Raw genomic sequence first — 20,973 nt, forward strand, 5'->3', positions numbered from 1 at the left:
GCTTTATCAAACAACATTAATGTGTCATGTTAGCTTTAAAACAACATTAATGTGTCATGTTAGCTTTATCAAACAACATTAATGTGTCATGTTAGCTTTAAAACAACATTAATGTGTCATGTTAGCTTTAAAACAACATTAATGTGTCATGTTAGCTTTAAAACAACATTAATGTGTCATGTTATCTTTATCAAACAACATTAATGTGTCATGTTAGCTTAAAACAACATTAATGTGTCATGTTAGCTTTAAAACAACATTAATGTGTCATGTTATCTTTAAAACAACATTAATGTGTCATGTTAGCTTTAAAACAACATTAATGTGTCATGTTAGCTTTAAAACAACATTAATGTGTCATGTTATCTTTATCAAACAACATTAATGTGTCATGTTAGCTTAAAACAACATTAATGTGTCATGTTAGCTTTAAAACAACATTAATGTGTCATGTTATCTTTAAAACAACATTAATGTGTCATGTTAGCTTCAAAACAACATTAATGTGTCATGTTAGCTTAAAACAACATTAATGTGTCATGTTAGCTTTAAAACAACATTAATGTGTCATGTTAGCTTTAAAACAACATTAATGTGTCATGTTAGCTTTAAAACAACATTAATGTGTCATGTTAGCTTTAAAACAACATTAATGTGTCATGTTAGCTTTAAAACAACATTAATGTGTCATGTTAGCTTTAAAACAACATTAATGTGTCATGTTATCTTTAAAACAACATTAATGTGTCATGTTAGCTTCAAAACAACATTAATGTGTCATGTTAGCTTTAAAACAACATTAATGTGTCATGTTAGCTTTAAAACAACATTAATGTGTCATGTTAGCTTTAAAACAACATTAATGTGTCATGTTAGCTTTAAAACAACATTAATGTGTCATGTTATCTTTAAAACAACATTAATGTGTCATGTTAGCTTTAAAACAACATTAATGTGTCATGTTAGCTTTAAAACAACATTAATGTGTCATGTTATCTTTAAAACAACATTAATGTGTCATGTTAGCTTTAAAACAACATTAATGTGTCATGTTAGCTTTAAAACAACATTAATGTGTCATGTTATCTTCATCAAACAACATTAATGTGTCATGTTAGCTTTAAAACAACATTAATGTGTCATGTTAGCTTTAAAACAACATTAATGTGTCATGTTAGCTTTAAAACAACATTAATGTGTCATGTTATCTTCATCAAACAACATTAATGTGTCATGTTAGCTTTAAAACAACATTAATGTGTCATGTTAGCTTTATCAAACAACAGAAGCATCTACGATTTCAAAATTGGTTCATAAGAAATCAAAAAATGAAATAACTCGGTTAAAGTCTCACATTCTCACATAATGTTTTGAGATTATCAGGGGAAATATGCATCACATTTTACTGGATGCACTTCTAACAGCACTGATTCCTAACAGCTACAACATGGACCCACGTGGACCTGGCCCTGGGTCTAAACCCAGACCTGAACCTGCTCCCAGCTCTGTGTCTCTGAGAAGTGACCGCTCTATAGAAAACCCTCCTGTCTTCAGAGAACTTCCTCCTGAAGACCAGAGGTAAGTCACATTGATAAGACATTGTTGGGCTGTTTCTGTTGTTGATCGATGCGTTTACTTTATGACTCCTCTATAATCATGCTCTCTCACCTTGATTGTTTGTAATGGTCATGTGCACCAAAGACACGTACATGAGCTTTACCAGTTTCACTCCTCTCATTGATCCTGGCCTGTTTGGGGAAAAATACTGCTCTCAAATTGTTCAGACACACCTTTATTGTGAGTTTCTGGACTGTTTACCCTCTTTGTTATCAGTCCATTGATCTGTGCTGGGCTGAACCGAGCCTAAGTCAAGAAGCAAGAAACCTCTAACTTTACACAATTATTATACAAGCAAAAGTGTCTGAATTTGTTATACCAAAATTGAAATCAAACAGCAATAAGAGAACATTGACATACAGAGCAATGGAACATACGACATGAAGGAATAACTCTGGAGGAAAAAACAAACAAATAAAATGAATTAGCAGTGACACTATTTTTATCAACGACTCAAATACACTGAAGTGAAAAAGTCTGGAGGTATTGTGAAGGTTGTAGATACAGTGCCTCTCGTAGGTATTCATACACCTTGAACTTTTGCACATTTTGTCATGTTTACAACCCTAAACATAAAGATTTTATTTTGATTTTTTTACTGAACGTTCACACACAAGTAACAGACAACTGTGAAGTGAAAGCAAAATGATACATGATTCTGTTAATTTTCAAAAAATAGAAAAGTGAAAAGTGGGGAGTGCATAAGTATTCATACAGCATTTTCTGAGTGCATTAAATTGCCTTTAAAACATTCCTCATGACTCCAGAATGTTCACACCCTGTGTGTAATCTACTCTCAGTGTAATTTCAGTTGTTCTTTTAGGCCCTCAGAGCTGTGGTCGGAGTGTGTTGGTCACTGAACAGCATAATGAAGGTCCAGGAGCACCAGAGAGGTCAGGGATAAAGCTGTGGAGAAGTTTAAAGCAGCCTTAAGTTATACAAAGATTTCCCAAGATTTAAACATCTCCCGGAGCAACTGTTTAATCCATCATTCAGAAATGGAAAGAGTAAAGCACCACTGCCAACTTACCAAGGCGTGGTCCTCCACCTAAAATATCAGAGCAAACAAGGAGAGCACTGGTCAGAAAGGCAACCAAGTGCCCCATGATAACTCTGGAGGAGCTGTGAAGTCCTGCCGCTGAGCTGGGGGAATCTGGACATGGGACAACTATAAGTCGTATCTACACAAATCTGGCCTTCATGGACGAGTGGAAGAAGAAAGCCATTATTGAAAGGAGGCCATAAAAAAATCCAGTTTGAAGTTTGCTAGAAGTCATATGGAGGACACAGCTCCATGTGGAAGAAGGAGCTTTGGTCAGATGAGACAAACGTTATGTATGGAGCAAATCTGACACTGCTCATGGTCCTGAGTGCACCATCCCCAGTGTCAAATATACGGGGGGGAGCATCATGCTGTGGGGCTGCTTTTCCTCAGCGGGGACTGGGGAGATTGTAAGAATAGTTTGGAAGATGGATGGAGCCAAATACAGAGACATTTTGGAGGAAAACCTGCTGGAGTCAGCAAGAGAACTGAGGCTGGGGCGGAGATTCACCTTCAGCAGGACAATGACCCTAAACACAAAGATAAATCTACAAAAAAAAAACATATTAATGTGTTAGAATGGCCCAGTCAAAGTCCTGACCTAAATCCTATTGAAAATCTGTGGAATAATCTGAAAACTGCTGTTCACAAACGCTCTCCTTCTAATCTGACAGAGCTGGAGTTGTTTTGTAAATAGAAATGGGCTAAAATGTCAGTCTCTACATGTGCAAATCTTGTAGAGTCAAACCTCAAGAGACTTGCTGCTGTTATTACAGCAAAAGGGGGTTCCACAAAGTACTCATTCATGCTGTATGAATACTTATGCACGCCCCACTTTTCACTTTTCTATTTTTTGAAAAATAACAGAATTATGTATCATTTTGCTTTCACTTCACAGTTGTCTGTTACTTGTGTGTGAACGTTCAGTAAAAAAAAATCAAAATAAAATCTTTATGTTTAGGGTTGTAAACATGAAAAATGTGCAAAAGTTCAAGGTGTATGAATACTTTCGAGAGGCTCTGTATTTACTATTTAATTGTGTTTTGTTTGTTTTATAGACTGTTCTCCTTTTTCTTTTCTCAACAGCTTCACCATGGACCCACGTGGACCTGGCCCCGGGTCTAAACCCAGACCTGAACCTGCTCCCAGCTCTGTGTCTCTGAAAAGTGACCGCTCTATAGAAAACCCTCCTGTCTTTAAAGAACCTCCTCCTGAAGACCAGAGGTGAGTCACATTGAGAAGACGTTTTTGGGCTGTTTCTGTCGTTGGTCGATGTGTTTACTTCTGGTCAGGTGCTCCAAAGAAATATACATGAGCTTTACCAGGTTCTCTCCTCTCATTGATCCTGGCCTGTTGAACATTTTTAGTGATTTGGGAATAAAAGTAAAAACTGCTTTCAAATTACCTTTACTGTGAGTTTCAGTATCAACAACCCTGTTTACCCTCCTTTTTGTTCCACCATAAGTAAAATCAAACAGCATTAAGAGAACAAGAGCAATGTGTGCATGGAACACACTACATGAAGGAATAACTCTGGAGGAAACAACAAACAAATAAATGATAAATGTATCTTATTGTGTTTTCTAATAAATGGGTTTTTATCAGAGCCAAACTGTAGAATAACTACAGCTCGGCTGTCAATAGAATCCCTGTAATGAAGCATGTCCATAAACGAGGAATGAAAGGTGATTTCAAATGCTTTAAAAGGGCCTATTTACAGTTATTAAAACCTTCCTATATTGTCTCTGATATTGTTCCAGTAACAACAGCTTAAGTATATGACTAGCTCAGCATCAAAGCCCCTCATTCAGCTGCTGTAAAGTTCACTTCTGAAGAGCAGAGCCAATCAGTCAACAACACAGTCTGTTCTGCTCAAAGTGACTTTTGATTCCCAGAACCTACAAAATGGACCCACATGGACCTGGATCTAAATCCAGACCTAAACCTGCTCCCAGCGGTGACTCTCTGAAAAGTGACCGCTCCAAAAGCTTGATTATGCACTTCAAAGGAGCTCCTGATGATCAGAGGTGAGTCACATAGATGAGATAGACTAAAATGGATAGGACTGGTTGTATCATTGGATGATCCAGTAGATATATGATTGCCTCCTCAATCACTGTGTTACAGTATCTCACCTTGATTATTGACCCCTCTTTGGTTTGTAGTCTGCAGTGAACTGGGCATTTACACTGAAAGAAACAAGTTAAACTCAATGAGCAGACTGTGAGTTTGTCAGAACAACCACAGTCCAACCTCTCACTTTGTACAAGAGCTGTCGCTCTATTTTACCTCAGGGCTCAAGCAAGAACACCAGGTGACATCACCCTCACCCCTTTCTTATAGAGCGCAATTTATCACCGACTTCAACTCACAACAAGAAAGAAACATAAAAATAATAATGAGGTCAGCGAACTCAAACCACACATTTAGGGCTTGTTTCACTGTGCCAGGTTTTAAACTGTGAGAAGTTCAAACGTTTCGTAGATCAGGCCCCACAAACCAAATATATCTTTATAAAGTTACACACACTTCAGTTTTTTAAAATATGATAGTTTAATATTGCTTTGATCTGTGCGTTTCGTCACACCTTCATATGCTTTGATTGCACTTCGCCACATACTCAGACAATAGATTGATTGTGGAAAGTATTTCATGCATCAGTGGAAACTAATCAAATGCAACGTGAAGCTTCACAAAGAGAAAAATCTGTTTAGTAAAACATGACCTTCTGTTCAAATGGACTCTTCTTCTCGTTCTATATGGACCCACCTTCTCCCAACTCCGAAAGTGATCACTCCAAAGACTGGTATCCTGACTTTAGAGAGCCTCTTCCTGATGAACAGAGGTAAGACCTGGTTTAGTCCTGGTTCAGAGTCAGACCTGGTTTAATAATAATAATAATACATTTTATTTATAATGCACTTTACATTTGACACCAAATCTCAAAGTGCTACAATGGACAGCATAGTTAAAAACAAAACATTCTAAAATACAACACAACATATATTAAAAGACAGGACTAAAAAACGAAAGCATTAGCTGTTAAAATAAGCTTTAGTAAAAAGGTGGGTTTTTAGTCCTTTTTTAAATGTGTCCACTGTCTGTGGGGCCCTGAGGTGATCTGGGAGGGCGTTCCACAGGCAGGGAGCAGCGGCTTCAAAGGCCCTGTCGCCCATGGTTTTGAGCCGTGTCCTGGGCATGACCAGACGGTGCTGTTGGCCTGACCGGGTCCTGGTTGAGGTGTGTGGTGTGAGCAGTTCGGTGAGGTAAGTGGGGGCCACACCGTGCAGACAGTGATGGGTGTGCAGGAGGACCTTGTATTGTATGCGGGACTGAATGGGGAGCCAGTGCAGTGTACGGAGGATGGGGGTGATGTGCTCGTGTTTTCGCACCCTCATCAGGATCCTGGCAGCGCTGTTCTGAACATACTGGAGCTTTTGGAGGCTCCTGCCAGGGATCCCGATGAGGAGTGCATTACAGTAGTCCAGCCTGGAGGAGACAAAAGCATGAATGAGCTTCTCTGCAGCAGGAAGGGAGAGGGTGGGGCGCAGTTTGGAAATATTACGGAGGTGAAAGAAGGCAGTTTTGCAGATGGAGGTGACATGATTGTCAAAAGAAAGGTGGGGGTCAAATTTAACCCCTAGGTTAGTGACAGAGGGAGAGAGGGGAATGGTGTGTCCAAAGAGTGAAACAGTGGTAATTGGAGAGGAGCAGAGTTGATGAGAGGTTCCAGTTTGAATGGCTTCTGTTTTAGAGCTGTTGAGCTGCAGGAAGTTTTGACTCATCCACGCCTCTATCTCCTCCAGGCAGGAGCTGAGGCGTGCAGCCGTGGCAGACGGGGAGCTAGAGGGAGTGACTCGGAGGTAGAGTTGTGTGTCGTCAGCATAGCAGTGGAAATTAATTCCATGCTTGCTGACGATCACGACCCAGGGGAAGCATGTAAATGGTGAAGAGGGTTGGACCGAGTACGGAGCCCTGGGGGACCCCACAGGTGACAGTGTGGGGTCTGGATTTTGCGTCCCCCAGAGCTACATACTCGGTTCTGTCAGTGAGGTAGGAGTGAAACCATTGAAGGGCGGTACCAGAAAGACCAGTGTAGTGTTGGAGCCGGTGCAGGAGGATGTGGTGGTCTACAGTGTCAAACGCAGCAGAGAGGTCGAGAAGAATGAGGAGGGATGTGGAACCGGAGTCAGAAGCCATCAGCAGGTCGCTGGTGACTCTGATGAGAGCTGTTTCTGTGCTGTGGGAGGGACGGAAGCCAGATTGAAATTTCTCATATAGACTGTTAGTTTTGAGATGATTATGGAGCTGGGTGGAAACAACTTTTTCGAGGAGTTTGGAAATGAATGGGAGATTTGAAATTGGTCTGTAATTTGACAGGGGTATAGGGTCCAAGGTGGGTTTTTGAGGAGGGGTTTGATGAGAGCAGTTTTGAGGGAGGTGGGAACATGGCCTGTTTCTACGGACAGGTTTATTATTTTGGTTATGAGGGGACTGATGGAGTTGTTGTGAGTTTTAAGCAGAGGAGGTGGGAGGGGGTCAAGGCGGCAGGTGGATGGTTTGGATTTACGGATGACGTTCTCGACCTCCTGCTGCGTTGTGAGGTAGAATTGTGATAGAGGTTGTGCGATGGTTTAGTCCTGGTTCAGAGTCAGACCTGGTTTAGTCCTGGTTCAGAGTCAGACCTGGTTTAGTCCTGGTTCAGGGTCAGACCTGGTTTAGTCCTGGTTCAGAGTCAGACCTGGTTTTGTCCTGGTTCAGTCAGACCTGGTTCAGTCCTTGTGTGAGCTGTAGATAGTGAGTCCTCAGGAGGTCTGTGGAGGACTTTCTTGTGAGTCTAAATGAGTCCAGAGGCTGCAGTGGTCTCTGCTCAGTCTCTTATGTTCCTGTTTGTTGGTTCACAGGGAGCCAGGCCCAAAGGAGCAGCTGGACGCCATATTCACAGTGAGTAACCACGACTGCAGCATGTGTGGGGTTCTCTGTGGGGCTCCTCAGGTCCTCTCTTTGACTGAAACTCTACTAAATCTGATTCTATCCCAGCGTCTGGAGGAGGACATCCTGACGTTTGTCAAAGAGCAGCTGCAGAGGCTCCACAGGCTCCTGGTCTCAGAGTACCCAGAGAGTAGCTCAGAGAGTGAGGAGGAGCAGAGCAGCAGAGAGGCTGTGCTGAACATCACCCTGGACTTCCTGAGGAGGATGAAGCAGGAGCATCTGGCCGAGCGTCTGAGCTCCAGTAAGAACTCTTCCACATCTACATAACTTTAATAAGTTATATTTGGTGTTACTGCCCAGTGAAGAGTTTAATCACAGATGAGAAAGTGGATCCACTGAAGGAGCTTGAGTTCACTGTTGTCTCTGTCTTTATTCAGGGAGTCCTGTTGGAGTTTGCAGAGATAAACTGAAGAGTCATCTGCAGCAGAGGTTCAGCTCTGTGTTTGAGGGCGTGGCTAAAGCAGGAAACTCCGCCCCCCTGAACCAGATCTACACAGAGCTCTACATCACAGAGGGAGGGGCCTCAGAGGTCAACCAGGAACATGAGGTCAGACACATCGAGACGGCGTCCAGGAAACCAGCTGCTACAGAGACCAGCATCACATGTGAAGACCTGTTTAAAGGCCCCGCCCACAGACAGCAGCCAATCAGAGAAGAGCTGACAGAGGAGGGACCAATCAGAGCAGAGCTGATAGAGGAGGGACCAATCAGAGCAGAGCTGACAGAGGAGGGACCAATCAGAGCGGAGCTGACAGTGGAGGGACCAATCACTCCGGAAACTACAAAAAGAAAGAGGCCAATGAGAACAGAGTCTACAAAGCCAAAGAAACTAAAGACAATAGACCAGAGAATGGAACCAATCAGGACGGTGCTGACGAAGGGCGTGGCCGGCGTGGGGAAAACAGTGCTGACTCAGAAGTTGAGTCTGGACTGGGCTGAAGGCAGATCCCACCAGGACGTCCAGCTGCTGTTCCCCTTCACTTTCAGAGAGCTCAATGTGCTCAGAGACACAGAGTACAGCCTGCTGGAGCTGCTGCACCACTTCTTCAGTCAAACCAAAGGTCTCTGCAGCTTTCAGCAGCTCCAGGTGCTCTTCATCTTTGACGGTCTGGACGAGTGCAGACTTCCTCTGGACTTCAGCCGGACCCGGGTCCTGACGGAGCCCACAGAGAGCGCCTCAGTGGAGGAGCTGCTGGTGAACCTCATCAGGGGGAGCCTTCTTCCCTCCGCTCGCCTCTGGATAACCACACGCCCGGCGGCGGCCAATCAGATCCCTGCTGAGTGCGTCTCCATGGTGACAGAGGTGCGAGGGTTCACCGACCCTCAGAAGGAGCAGTACTTCAGGAAGAGGTTCACAGACGAGCAGCAGGCCACAACCGTCATCTCCCACATCAAGAGCATCCGCAGCCTGTACATCATGGGCCACATCCCAGTCTTCTGCTGGATCCTCTCCACAGTCCTGCTCCATCTGATGGAGACCAGAGAGAGAGGAGAGCTGCCCCGCACCCTCACCCAGATGTACATCCACTTCCTGGTGGTCCAGGCCAAAGTCAAGAACGTCAAGTATCATGAGGGATCTGGGACAGATCCACACTGGACTCCAGAGACCTGGGAGATGGTGCAGTCTCTGGGAAAACTGGCCTTTGAGCAGCTGCAGAAAGGAAACCTGATCTTCTACGAGAGTGACCTGAGCGAGTGTGGGCTGGACGCTGCAGCCGCCTCAGTGTACTCCGGAGTCTTCACACAGGTCTTTAGAGAGGAGCCAGGCCTGTACCAGGACAAGGTCTACTGCTTCATCCATCTGACTGTGCAGGAGTTTCTGGCTGCTCTTCACGTCCATGAGACCTTCTTCAGCTGTGGGGAGAACCTGCTGTCACCACCACACTCCTCTGAGAGCCCTGACCCCGAGGAGAACCTGCTGTCCACACCACACTCCTCTGAGAGCCCTGACCCCGAGGAGAACCTGCTGTCCACACCACACTCCTCTGAGAGCCCTGACCCTGAGGAGAACCTGCTGTCCTCACCTCACTCCTCTGAGAGCCCTGAGTCCTTCTACCGCTCTGCTGTGGACCAGGCCTTAAAGAGTCCAAATGGACACCTGGACCTGTTCCTGCGCTTCCTCCTGGGGCTGTCTCTGCCGACCAATCAGAGCCTGCTGCCAGGTCAGCTGACTCACACAGGAAGTGACTCGACCAATCAGGAGACAGTAGAGTACATCAGACAGAAGCTGGATGAAGAGGGTCTGTCTGCAGAGAGGAGCCTGAACCTGCTCCACTGTCTGAACGAACTGAACGACCACAGTCTGATGGAGCTGATACAGTGGAACATGAGACAAGGAAGTCTCTTCTTGTTACGTTCTCCTGCTGAGTGGTCTGCTCTGTCCTTCCTCTTACTGTCTTCAGACTCAGACCTGGAGGAGTTTGACCTCAGGAAATACCAAGGCTCAGAGACAGCTCTCCTGAAGCTGCTGCCGGTCGTCAAAGTCTCCACCAAAGCCATGTGAGTCCAGACTGTATTTAAACACTTGTGTCTTGGCTCTCGTCTCTAATCGTCCTCTCTGTCCTCAGTCTGAGCGGCTGTGGCCTGTCTCCTCTCAGCTGTGCTCCTCTGGCCTCAGTCCTCAGCTCCTCCAGTCTGACTCATCTGGATCTCAGTAACAACGATCTCCAGGACTCAGGAGTGGAGCTGCTGTGTTCTGGACTGAAGAGCGCCCCCTGCAGACTGCACACCCTCAGGTGAGACGCTCCCATGATGCACTCTGTCTCTGTGTCCACATTAGAGGCTAATGTTGTGTGTCTTTAGTCTGTCTGGATGTCTGGTCTCAGAGAGGGGCGGGGCTTCTCTGGCCTCAGCTCTGAGCTCCGCCCCCTCCCACCTGAGAGAGTTAGACCTGAGTTACAACAATCCAGGACCCTCCACCGAGCTCCTGACCGCTCTACGGGCCCCTCAGGGGCCCCTGCACTCTCTCAGGTGAGGCCCCCCTGGACTCTCTCAGGGTCTTGTCTCTGGTCCATGGTTGGTCCAGGTCTGGTCTGGTCTACAGTAAACTGGACTTGTGTGTTTCAGGCTGGATCCTGCTGGAGAAGAGTGGATGGTCCCAGGTCTGAGGAAATGTGAGTCTGTGTTTGATTCATTCTTTGGAAATAACTTGAACTTCATCAGGCTTACGTTTTCTGTTTTTAGAGGAAAAATCTGCAAAGTGATAGATTTAATTTACAAATTATGCACCAAATCCATGCTCTTCTGAATATATGTGTCAGACTTATTACAGCTTATTACACATGAAAGAACTCTTCAGACACAGGAACAGGAAGTGATGTCATGAGTTTGTTTCCTCAGATTCCTGTGAGTTTTCTCTGGATCCAAACACAGCTCAGAGGAACCTCCTTCTGTCTGAGGACAAACAGACGGTGACCAGAGTGAGAGAGGAGCAGCAGTATCCAGATCATGAGGACAGGTTCATGGACCAGCCTCAGGTCCTGAGCTCCACTGGCCTGAGGGGGCGCTGTTACTGGGAGGTGCAGTGGAGCGGGAGGAGGAGGATTGATATAGCAGTGAGTTACAGAGGAATCAGACGGAGAGGATACAGAGGGGAGAATGTGTTTGGAAACAATGATCAGTCCTGGAGGCTGAGGGTCAGTGGTGGATGGTACTCTGTCTGTCACAACAAGAGAGACACACACCTCCTCTCCTCCTCCTCCGCCTCCTCTCTCTCTCCCTCAGGTGTAGTGGGCGTGTTCCTGGACTCTGAGGCTGGAGTTCTGTCCTTCTATGACGTCCGCTCTGGTGGAGAACTGTTCCACATTAACACCTTCACCTCCTCCTTCACCGAGCCTCTGTTTCCTGGGTTTGGGCTGTGGGTTGAAGGTTCCTCTGTGTCTGTGTTGGATCTGAGGAGAGCGCCCCCTGGTGGACCTCTGTGACTGAACTCTTTTATGACAGTAATCACTGTTTAAGTAATAAAACACGTATTTACGACTTTTTAAATTTTCACTGTTTCCTTTTCAATCAAAGAACCTCAAACCAAACAAAATCACTGATGAAGGAACAAATCTGGTCCTTTCTACATTCACGAAAAGGTCCATGAAGCCACACAATGTGAATAATACAATAAAACATCTGCAAAAGGAACTCGTATCAATGATCTGAACGATGATCCAGAAGCTCAGGTTTGATCAGAGTCTGACTTCACAACATCCAACAGCAGATTCTACACAAACATGACACATCAGATGTTTCATTATGAACCTTATGTTACTGTAGATTATGTATTTGTAAAAGTCATGGATAAGATATGATCAAAACCTCCCTCTGTTTTGGGGAAACTGAAGCATGAAACATAAGAGCTGGACTCACCGCCTGACAAACTGACCAGTCGTTATCACCGCAGTGTTTCTTCAGACAGAGCCAGGTCTGAAGTCTCTGTGTAGGGCCTTCTCTGTGCTCCTCTGTTCTGCCACTGCTTTACTGCCCCCTGGAGGAAACATGGAAAAGGTTCATTCGCCTGGAGGAAGTTTCTTTACAGGGAGTGATTAAGTTGCATAAGCATTAATTAGAAACAGTTTTAAAAGCAGGTGCAGGTATTTTGTTTAATATTAGTTCCCAAATGTGTGTCGGCGTCATCCTTGAAAAGTATTAAAAGCATTAACCCAAAGCCTGATCGCAAACAGAAACGATAAGACCTATTGGGAAACTAAAACTACCTTCTGTAGCACATTCATTAAACATGCAGAACAAAGCGTTTTACACGTTTGCTGATATAACACAAATAAAATCATATTCTGTTCTTAATGTGATATAAAATCTAGCTCTGAAATGAAACTGTTAAACTTATCATTTTATAAAACCGTAAACAATAACAGCGATCGCTCGTATGGACCTGTTTGTGAAGAACAGCTGTGAAATCCTCCACAGTCACATGACCCGGACTCCCAGGTTCTGAGGCGGCGGTTCTGAGGCGGCGGTTCTGAGGCGGCGGTTCTGAGGCGGCGGTTCTGAGGCGGCGGTTCTGAGGCGGCTGTTCTGAGGCGGCTGTTCTGAGGCGGCGGTTCTGAGGCAACAAATCAAAACCACAGACCCTTCAGTCAATTCATGAGCTAAAACATAATGAATGAGATTATACAGTATTAAAACATACATTGAGTTGCCTATAGAAGTTACTCTAACCACTAGAGGGCGCCACAATACTGTTGTTGACGTTTCCCCATAAAACCTCTTTAATGAAGATCATGACCCGTGTCTTGCCCCATATCATGACAGTACTTGAGTAAACTAATAAACCACAACCTCATGTTCACTGACAGTTCCATATTTTAACCATTAACCCCTTAACTCCCACCTGAACCGAGCACATTTTCTCCAGTTTGGGTTTACCACAATCCAAAAGCTTCTGGGAAAAAGCTGTGAAAATAGCAACAAAACTGAGACGAAAACAATGATGGAAATGTGACAAAAAAGTGACGAAAAATTTATGAAAAAGTGGAAAAAATGTCACAAGAAATTGACAAAAAAATTACGAAAAAATGACAAAAATGTGATAAAAAAATTGACAAAAAATGACAAAAAATTTATTAAAATTGACAAAGATTTGATAAAAAAAAATGACAAAAAAAATGAAAGATTTGATTAAAAAAAAGTACGAAAAATGACAAAAATGTGATGAAAAATTTGACAAAAAATGTACAAAATTTGACAAAAAATGACAAAAAAAAGACAAAAAATGTATTAAAATTGACAAAAAATTGACAAAAAAATGACAAAAAATGTATTAAAATTGACAAAGACTTGATTAAAAAAAATACAAAAAAATGACAAAAATGTTACAAAAAAACGACAAAAAAAAAGACAAAAAATGTTATAAAAATTTGACAAAAAAATGACAAAAAAATGGACGAAAAAATGACAAAAAATGGACAAAAAATGACAAAAAAGTTACAAAAATGAGTTGAATACCCAACAAAAAAATGATTGAAAAAAAAATCTGATGCCGTGAGGAAAAAGATGCTCTCGGTTCAGGCGGGAGTTAAGAGGTTTAACTAGTTAGCATTAGCTTTGTTAGAAGATTAACACAAGTAGCTCAAACTTCAGAGAAGACGTTGTATAATCTGGTCCTGTTCGTCACTAAAGCGGATATTTACACGGACCTGTTTGAGACTGAGATAAAGGTGAGTTCTTCTGTTCACTCTGTGCTCCAAAACAGCTCCTTATGAACACAAGAAAACAAGAAAATCAGCGAAAACAGCAGAAAAAACGGCCGCAGATTTAAGCTAACTGTAATAACTGAAAGACGTTAGCTAGTTTTGTTTTTTTAATTAAATCACAGGAATCAAACGTTGTCTAAGAAATATGAAGAAATATGTTGCTTTTACAAACAGGGCTTTTACATTTAACATCGTTAATGTTTGAAGAAAATAGTTTTATATCGTCACCGTTTGTTCAGCTCGTGCCCGCGGCCTGAGGGAGTGACGTAAACTACGTCATGTAAACAACGTCACGTAAACTATGTCACGTAAACAACGTCACTGCACCGTGAGTTTTGTCATTTCCATTCATTTAGATTAACCTCTTAACTCCCGCCTGAACCGAGAGGATCTTTTTCCTCACGGCATCAGATTTTTTCCCATCATTTTTTTGTTGGGTTTTCAACTCATTTTTTTAACTTTTCTGTCATTTTTTTGTCACATTTTTGTAATTTTTTTATTCATTTTTTTGTCACATTTTTGTCATTTTTTTGTCCATTTTTTATAATTTTTTGTCACATTTTTGTAATTATTTGTCACATTTTTGTCATTTTTTCATCCATTTTTTTTCAATTTCTTGTGACATTTTTGTCACTTTTTTGTCACATTTCCATCATTGTTTTCGTCTCAGTTTTGTTGCTATTTTCTCACCTTTTTTCCGGAAGCTTTTGGATTGGGGTAAAGCCAAACTGGAGAAAATGTGCTCGGTTCAGGTGGGGGTTAAGGGGTTAAAGGCTCTGAACCAGATTTTTCTAGTCATTGAATAAATGTGTTCTGTCCTTCAGTAAATCGTTAAAACAGAGATTTGAGGGAAAAATGTCTCTGGTATTGTTTAAGTCTCGCTAAGACACAATTTGAATAGTGCATTTCTCCATTGTGAGATCAATAAAGGATTACCTCATTTTATTTAATTTAAAATGTACAAATGTGTGGAAAAGGGAGCAGTCTCTCCTTTAAATCACAGGATTGTACTAAGTTAGTTTTATATTATATTATTATATACTTTTTGCTTTAAAGGAGAAAAACGTGTTAAAGTTGTGACAAACCTGAACAGTGGATTGAAGCTCCATCCATCCATCCATCCATCCATCCATCCATCCATCCATCCATCCATCCATCCATCCATCCACTAAATATAAAAGAGAGACTTAAATCAAACTAAAGTTATCCATAAAGAGCACCACTGCCTCCATCGAAGAGACTGAACCAACAGACCCAGAGTGTGGCGCCCTCTGCTGGAGCTCAGAGCCACGACACCTCAGTCACAGAGGAGGCAGAGGGAGGGGCCAGAGCGGTCACGTGACTCCAGGTGAGCAAGTCCTGTCAGGTGAGAGAGGGAGAGGATTGAGAGACGGCGCTGACGCAGTGAGTTTTTGATGATTACTTTGTTTCCTTTTGTTATCGTTTCCATGGGTCAAAAAGAAATGAAGCTTTAGTCCGTGTTTAGTCCCGATTCAAGACTTGAGCAGTTTGGATTTAAGGCCTGGAATAGATTTGGTCCTGTTTGACTCGGGTGTGGTTCAAAATCAGACATGGGTACTTCCTGCTTTGTTACTGACAAAGCCCGAGTTTAGTCCTCGTTTAGTGTCTTATTTCAAATTATAAAGATGGGCCACACCCTATTTACGGATGGCTTCTCATACATGAAAAACATTTAGCCTGATGAAAGCCACTGGCAGAAACGATGCATTAAATAAAGGAACACTGGTGTTGCAAGTATACAGTGTGCGAGAGATTTTTCCTGTTCTACGTTTGGCCTCTATGCCTTTTCTTACGCACTTCAAACAAAGAGATGTGCGAAGTAAACCTTATTTAAACTAAAAACATATGAAACTGAATCTGAATTTAAGTCTTTAAAGGGGGGGTATTATGCAAAATTGACTTTTTCAAGCTTTCCATCATGTTATTATGTCGTTCCCTCATTAAAAACATGCCTGAAGTGTTGCCTTGGCACATTCACGTGTTTTTGAGTAATCTGTAAAAACTCTGATGGCGGCCATTTTAGGGATAGGTTTGCCTGAGTCCTCCTAGGAACATTTTTGTCATTTTTTTGGGTCATTTTTTGTCACATTTTGTCATTTTTTCATCCATTTTTCGTCACTTTATTGTCACATTTCCATCATTGTTTTAGTCTCAGTTTTGCTGCTATTTTCTCAACTTTTTTTCCAGAAGCTTCTGCTGTTTTCGCTGATTTTCTTGTTTTCTTGTGTTTATAAGGAGCTGTTTTGGAGCACAGAGTGAACAGAAGAACTCACCTTTATCTCAGTCTCAAACAGGTCCGTGTAAATATCCGCTTTAGTGACAGGACCAGATTATACAACGTCTTCTCTGAAGTTTCAGCTACTTGTGTTAATCTTCTAACAAAGCTAATGCTAACTAGTTAACCTCTTAACTCCCGCCTGAACCGAGAGCATCTTTTTCATCACGGCATCAGATTTTTTTCTCCATTTTTTTGTTGGGTATTTAACTCATTTTTGTAACTTTTTTGTCTTTTTTTTGTCAAATTTTTTGTCATTTTTTCGTAAATTTTTTGTCAATTTTTTTGTCAATTTTTCGTAAATTTTTTGTAATTTTTTTGTCAATTTTTTCGTATTTTTTTTTTATCAAATCTGTCCATTTTTTAATCACTTTTTTGTCATTTTTGTCAATTTTTTGTAATTTTGTTGTAAATTTTTTTTTTCAATTTTTTTTTATTTTTCGTAATATTTTGTCAATTTCTTGTGACATTTTTGCCACTTTTTCAGCATTTTTTCGTCACTTTTTTATTCTCACAGCTTTTTTCCAGAAGCTTTTGGATTGGGGTAAAGCCAAACTGGAGAAAATGTGCTCAGTTCAGGTGGGAGTTAAGGGGTTAAAGAGACAGAGGCCTATTTCAAGACATTCACTACAGCCATTTTGAGAGAGACCTTTCATACAAGGCAGTTATTCAGTTATTCTAATTTACTGCATTTACAGACCAACAGAAGGTTTGTCATCATTGTAGTGTGATATAGACTGGTGCTATGGGACTGAAAAAAGCAGAATACCCCCTCTTTAATAGAAATGAGTAAGTAATGAGTCAAGTAAATAGGCAAGTCATGTGATGCGGTGGGACATGGAGGGATTCAAATTTGGATATTTGGAAAAAATGGGCAAAATAATGTGTGAAACTGATGTACATTTTCAAAATGCATTGAAATTTTCATCCAAACATGCAGTTAAAGGTGCTTCGGAACATATGATTTGTTTATTTTTATACAAGGTGTAGATTGAAAGCCTTAATTGAATGTCTTAATTTTGGGACAATTCCTTTCATGACTCAAAAAACCAGGTGGATAATTTGTGATTCTCTGCGTAAATCTTACTATATTGAAAAAGTGGGACATTATCTGACGGTGGGACGGGGACAGTGCGACCAGAAGAGGGACAGGTGCTAACCCTAACAGTAGAACATGTTACTGTATGTCTTTAAAGTTTTTATGTAGAAGAATGATTTTGAAGATAAAATCACAAAGAACATTTCATTGCCACAGTAGCTCAATTATAATAATCTTACTAACCCATTTAACAGGAATAAGGAATACCACTAATACTAAGGATAGGTAAATGTACAATGAAGTACTGTTCTAGGTCAATAGTTTCAAAACAACAACTCTGTGACACTGATTATGTGGTATTTGTTGTATAATATTTAGCTTCGGGGGGTCTTCAAAGAAAAACGTGAGCTCTGCTGTAGAGAATAATTAGTAAAGTCACAAATGGAGGACAGATTTGATCAACTGTAAGCGTTTATGCTTGTTCACATAGACTCTTCTGATTCTCAGCAGCTACAACATGGACCCACCTGGACCTGGCCCCGGGTCTAAACCCAGACCTGAACCTGCTCCCAGCTCTGTGTCTCTGAAAAGTGACCGCTCTATAGAAAACCCTCCTGTCTTTAAAGAACCTCCTCCTGAAGACCAGAGGTAAGTCACATCTGGAGGACAGATATGATCAGCTGTAAGTGAAGCCAAGTGGGCATTGAGGGTCAGATAATTATATCTGATTAAAATTAAAGCCAGACAACGCCAGCTTAGTTTAACTTAGGACCAAACTTAACTGTATTTATTTTGTTGATCATGAATGAGCTTAGTCTTCAGACGGTACAACAAGACTGTAAAGCAACATGTGCAATAATCCCTGTATTTAAATCACTTCCCTTCACTTTATCAACTATGATGTAAACCTGCACTGCTCACACCGACTATCACGTGTTTTGTTATAGTCTGTTTACTTAATTATTCACTGTTTACACTTCTGTCCCCACAAAGTCCTTGGGAGTCATTGTACATAAGAAACTAATACAGTGCCTCTCGAAAGTATTCATACACCTTGAACTTTTGCACATTTTGTCATGTTTACCCTAAACACAAAGATTTTATTTTGATTTTTTTACTGAACGTTCACACACAAGTAACAGACAACTGTGAAGTGAAAGCAAAATGATACATGATTCTGTTATTTTTCAAAAAATAGAAAAGTGAAAAGTGGGGCTTGCATAAGTATTCATACAGCATTTTCTGAGTGCATTAAATTGCCTTTATAACATTCCTCATGACTCCAGAAAGTTCACACCTTGGCCGGTTAAATAGAGGCACCTGTGTGTAATCTACTCTCAGTATAATTACAGCTGTTCTTTTAGGCCCTCAGAGCTGTGGTCGGAGTGTGTTGGTCACTGAACAGCATCATGAAGGTCAAGCAGCACCAGAGAGGTCAGGGATAAAGCTGTGGAGAAGTTTAAAGCAGCGTTAAGTTATACAAAGATTTCCCAAGATTTAAACATCTCCCGTAAACAGCTCCATGTGGAAGAAGGAGCTTTGGTCAGATGAGACAAAAATGTAACTTTTTGGCCCAAATGTAAAACGTTATGTATGGGGCAAACCTGACACTGCTCATCGTCCTGAGTGCACCATCCCCAGTGTCAAATATACGGGGGGGAGCATCATGCTGTGGGGCTGCTTTTCCTCTGCGGGGACTGGGGAGATTGTGAGAATAGTTGGGAAGATGGATGGAGCCAAATATAGAGACATTTTGGAGGAAAACCTGCTGGAGTCACAAGAGAACTGAGGCTGGGGCGGAGATTCACCTTCAGCAGGACAATGACCCTAAACACAAAGATAAATCTACAAAATAAAAACATATTAATGTGTTAGAATGGCCCAGTCAAAGTCCTGACCTAAATCCTATTGAAAATCTGTGGAAAGAATTGAAAACTGCTGTTCACAAACGCTCTCCTTCAAATCTGACAGAGCTGGAGTTGATTTGTAAAGAGGAATGGGCAAAATTTTCAGTCTCTACATGTGCAAATCTTGTACAGTCAAACCTCAAGAGACTTGCTGCTGTTTTTGCAGCAAAAGGGGTTTCCACAAAGTATTCTTTCATGCTGTATGAATACTTATGCACGCCCCACTTTTCGGTTTTCTATTTTTTGAAAAATAACAGAATTATGTATCATTTTGCTTTCACTTCACAGTCGTCTGTTACTTGTGTGTGAACGTTCAGTAAAAAAATCAAAATAAAATCTTTGTGTTTAGGGTTGTAAACATGACAAAATGTGCAAAAGTTCAAGGTGTATGAATACTTTCGAGAGGCTCTGTATTTACTATTTAATTGTGTTTTGTTTGTTTTATAGACTGTTCTCCTTTTTCTTTTCTCAACAGCTTCACCATGGACCCACCTGGACCTGGCCCCGGGTCTAAACCCAGACCTGAACCTGCTCCCAGCTCTGTGTCTCTGAAAAGTGACCGCTCTATAGAAAACCCTCCTGTCTTTAAAGAACCTCCTCCTGAAGACCAGAGGTGAGTCACATTGAGAAGACGTTGTTGGGCTGTTTCTGTCGTTGGTCGATGTGTTTACTTCTGGTCAGGTGCTCCAAAGAAACATACATGAGCTTTACCAGGTTCTCTCCTCTCATTGATCCTGGCCTATTGAACATTTTTAGTGATTTGGGAATAAAAGTAAAAAGTGCTCTCAACTTACCTTTACTGTGAGTTTCAGTATCAACAACCCTGTTTACCCTCCTTTTTGTTCCACCATAAGTAAAATCAAACAGCATTAAGAGAACAAGAGCAATGTGTGCATGAAACACACTACATGAAGGAATAACTCTGGAGGAAACAACAAACAAATAAATGATAAATGTATCTTATTGTGTTTTCTAATAAATGGGTTTTTATCAGAGCCAAACTGTAGAATAACTACAGCTCGGCTGTCAATAGAATCCCTGTAATGAAGCATGTCCATCAACGAGGAATGAAAGGTGATTTCAAATGCTTCAAAAGGGCCTATTTACAGTTATTAAAACCTTCCTATATTGTCTCTGATATTGTTCCAGTAACAACAGCTTAAGTATATGACTAGCTCAGCATCAAATCCCCTCATTCAGCTGCTGTAAAGTTCACTTCTGAAGAGCAGAGCCAATCAGTCAACAACACAGTCTGTTCTGCTCAAAGTGACTTTTGATTCCCAGAACCTACAAAATGGACCCACATGGACCTGGATCTAAATCCAGACCTAAACCTGCTCCCAGCGGTGACTCTCTGAAAAGTGACCGCTCCAAAAGCTTGATTATGCACTTCAAAGGAGCTCCTGATGATCAGAGGTGAGTCACATAAATGAGATAGACTAAAATGGATAGGACTGGTTGTATCATTGGATGATCCAGTAGATATATGATTGCCTCCTCGATCACTGTGTTACAGTATCTCACCTTGATTATTGACCCCTCTTTGGTTTGTAGTCTGCAGTGAACTGGGCATTTACACTGAAAGAAACAAGTTAAACTCAATGAGCAGACTGTGAGTTTGTCAGAACAACCACAGTCCAACCTCTCACTTTGTACAAGAGCTGTCGCTCTATTTTACCTCAGGGCTCAAGCAAGAACACCAGGTGACATCACCCTCACCCCTTTCTTATAGAGCGCAATTTATCACCGACTTCATCTCACAACAAGAAAGAAACATAAAAATAATAATGAGGTCAGCGAACTCAAACCACACATTTAGGGCCTGTTTCACTGTTCCAGGTTTTAGACTGTGAGAAGTTCAAACGTTTCGTAGATCAGGC

The 20,973-nt window shown here is 41.7% G+C and overlaps 1 pseudogene across 1 annotated transcript in view; it reads left to right on the forward strand.

The window, feature by feature from the left end:
* Nucleotides 1-1,447: 1,447 nt before the first annotated feature.
* LOC306982900 overlaps nt 1,448-20,973 on the forward strand; it is a 37,343-nt pseudogene continuing 17,817 nt past the window's right edge. Inside the window, exons 1-13 of the transcript in view lie at nt 1,448-1,578; nt 3,746-3,883; nt 7,564-7,603; nt 7,700-7,892; nt 8,029-8,274; nt 8,494-9,668; nt 9,714-9,891; nt 10,054-10,150; nt 10,219-10,621; nt 10,718-10,764; nt 10,991-11,528; nt 17,694-17,834; nt 19,569-19,706. The product of the transcript in view is annotated as an uncharacterized misc_RNA (transcript). The remainder of the gene's footprint in view (nt 1,579-3,745; nt 3,884-7,563; nt 7,604-7,699; nt 7,893-8,028; nt 8,275-8,493; nt 9,669-9,713; nt 9,892-10,053; nt 10,151-10,218; nt 10,622-10,717; nt 10,765-10,990; nt 11,529-17,693; nt 17,835-19,568; nt 19,707-20,973) is intronic.

This window comes from Gobius niger (assembly GCF_951799975.1).
Source record: "Gobius niger genome assembly, contig: SCAFFOLD_108, whole genome shotgun sequence".
NCBI classification, from domain to species: Eukaryota; Metazoa; Chordata; class Actinopteri; order Gobiiformes; family Gobiidae; genus Gobius; species Gobius niger.